Source organism: Rhincodon typus, chromosome 31, assembly GCF_021869965.1.
Source record: "Rhincodon typus isolate 14 chromosome 31, sRhiTyp1.1, whole genome shotgun sequence".
In the NCBI taxonomy this organism is placed as follows: Eukaryota; Metazoa; Chordata; class Chondrichthyes; order Orectolobiformes; family Rhincodontidae; genus Rhincodon; species Rhincodon typus.
Window position 1 is genome coordinate 26781564 of NC_063362.1, and position 3095 is coordinate 26784658.

Sequence of the window (3095 nt, forward strand, 5' to 3'; positions counted from 1 at the left end):
AATATGATGCATCACAACTTTTCTTTAGAAAAGTTTGAACAAGCAGATACAGGTTGAAGTCTTGCCCAACATGTACTTACACAGACAACTTAGTATTTTTTTTAAATTACAAGTGAACTGAAATATTTGAAGGGCTTAAATTTGCAAGACTACAGCAAAACAAAAAAAAGGGAAAGTCCTATCAGACAGCTCAAGTGAAGCAATGCTAACAATGGACTCAATGGTGCAGTACATTCAAGATGCCATACTTCTCCCTTGGGGAGAGAACCTTATTTAACATTAAAATCAACAGACAGTTCTCAATTATGCTCACGGATCTTAATCTGATTTATAAAAAAGCTTCCACATTGGTCAACCGATAAATCTGGGTCATTGAGGTCATCTGACCATTTTGCTTTTGAATGCTGACCCAACATTAAAAAAGTTGATACAGAATTAGCAGATTCTTACATGCCTAGATTCTTGCTGGCTTAGCCTTGCAAGGTTTAATTTCCCCTTCCCAACTGAGGACAGACACTCAGGAAATTCAAATACTGTACAAGCATAACAGATGCTGGATGGATAAAAACTGAAATATGCAAGTCAGATAGCAACTGTGGACAGGGAGTGTTAATGATTCAGATTAACGTCAGATACTCAAAAACTGTTTCTCTTCATTTTGTTACTGCTCAAGTATTCGCAGCATTCTGTTTCCATTTCAAAATGGAAGCCAGAGCTAATCCTGAACTCTGGTTACAACAATGCTAGTGAACATTAAATCAACTTAAGACACCAAAGAACAGAAAACTAAACCTAACCCATTTTCAGAGACTGTGGATTCAGTAACAATTAAAACAGATTAGCTGAAGCACTTTTGCAGACTTCCTGTTACTGAAAACAGTCTGTACCAAACAAAATAACATATGCCATCCCAACTGCATATATCAAAATGACTTCAAACTGGATCAGACCTACAAATAGAATTCTCAGCCCAGGAAGCTATTTTCTTCAGAACAATGCAGCAATCAAAGACAAGAACAATTCAGTGTCTTACTAATACTGCTGAGTGATTTGGTGGCATAGCAAAGCAATGATAAAGTACAACTGTCCTCAGCATATCAATTTCACAATCTATGACTGGTGATTTAGAAACAAATCACCAGAGAAGGAAACCTACAATCCCCATATTACAACTCTCTAGCAACACTGGGGATATCAGCAATTGAAGGAATATCACATCTTTTCAACATCAGAGAGGGGCAGCAACCATTTTGAGCAGAAAGGCCCTACTGCAGGCTGTTAGTAGTGCACAGGATCTATGAGTCTATGGAAAATAGAGTCTAGCTTTTCAGAGAGCCCTATTGTTTCCAAGTAGCAGTGCAGCTTCACTGCAGTGAAATCCCTAAACAGTTGACAGAACTGGTTCTATACCGTATACTACCTGGATCAAAAACTCATTGCGAGAGCATCACAACCAAAAACTAGAAAACACCTGCAAATATTTGAACATTAAAGTGACATCCAAATGACAAAGTGTGCTGATTAATTCTTCAGGCTTGTCCCATTTTGATTTCTCCCCAACCTGCAAGATAAACCTTATTCAAAAGGGAACAGGGCAATATTGAGATATCACACCCTCTTGACTTCCTCTTTAAAGGTTTTGTACTTCTGAGCAATACCAAAAGCAGGAAACCCAGTGCTGATCAATAGTTTTAATTTTCAGTAAAGCACTCTCCCCCCAACCCACCCCCCTGAAAAAGGCAGGGATGCTTAAGGTCAGATCCTAGCTGGAATTTCCAGAAGGAAACCGCCTCCAAACTGCGGCATTCGGAGAGACTTGAGTAAATGCAGCAGCAGCAGCAAACATCGTTTCGCAGCCACCCCCCCGGCCCCGCACCGAGTCCACAGGTACCTTCTGGCAGGGGTCACACAGCCCCACCCCAGGGTTCCAAAAGCCTCGTCCGGGAGAGGGGAAACAGCTCGAGCCGGGAGGGCGCTGCCCCGACACCGGGCCCGACACTCGGGGGTAAGGCCTCAGGTACCGGACTGATCCCATCTCCACCAGCCCAGGCTTTTCTTACCCACCCCACTCCACTCCACCGACCCGGCTCCGGCGCCACCGCCCCGCTACGGTAGCTAACCCCAGAGCCCGGCGCAGGAAGCAAGGCCCCGGCTGGGCCGGGCCGGGCCGAGCCGCTCACGGCCCGACATAGCGGCACGGGCTGGGGACGGAGGGAACAGGACAATCTCCCACCAGCCTCATTCCCCTCCCCACCTTCACTTTTTCACACCCTCCATCACTCTGTCTATCTCTCCCTCCGCCCCTCCATTCCTCACTCACCCCCTCCCCCGAAAACCGACCGTCTCCACCGGGCGTTGGCAAATGCACGGGGTCTCCGGATCTGCTTTAAACTGCAGCAGGGGCACGTCGCGGTGGCGTCACCGCTGAGCCAGTCGTCTTACGTCACTACACTCAGTCTGCGCAGGCTCTGCTCTCCCCAGTGGATCAGGAGAGTGAATCAGGGGTCAGGAGTGGGGAATCAGATTACATCAGGGATTAGAGGAGTACTTCAGGGATCAGGAGTGGCTCAGGGATCGGGAGAGTGGATCTGAGATCAGGAAAATAGATCTGAAGATTGCATCAGGGATCAGGAGAGTGGATCTGAGATCAGGAAAATGGATCAGAAGATTGCATCAAAGATCAGAAGACTGGCTCAGGGATCGTGAGAGTGGATCTGGGATCAGGAAAATAGATCTGAAGATTGCATCAAAGATCAGAGAACTGGCTCAGGGATCAGGAGAGTGGATCTGGGATCAGGAAAATGGATCTGAAGATTGCATCAGAGATCAAAGGACTGGCTCAGGGATCAGGAGAGTGGATCTGAAGACTGCATCAGGGATCAGAGGAATGGCTCAGGGATCAGGAGTGTGGATCTGAGATCAGGAAAATGGATCTGAAGATTGCATTAGGGATCAGAGGAGTAGATTAGGTGCCCCCACCCTGTCGTGAAAATGTTGCCTCTTGTTGGGATGCAGTGTTACAGCCACTGACCATCACTAACCAGGCCTTGGTTCTGTTAGTTAGAGAAAGTGAAGCACCTATCCCCACAGGCATA

General features: G+C 46.5%; 1 protein-coding gene across 1 annotated transcript in view; it reads right to left on the reverse strand.

The window, feature by feature from the left end:
• Positions 1-2454, reverse strand: part of cdc42 (cell division cycle 42) — a 27149-nt gene extending 24695 nt beyond the window's left edge. Inside the window, exon 1 of the mRNA XM_020534765.2 lies at positions 2321-2454. The gene's annotated coding sequence lies outside the window, so the exon portion shown is untranslated. The remainder of the gene's footprint in view (positions 1-2320) is intronic.
• Between the last annotated feature and the right edge of the window lie 641 nt (positions 2455-3095).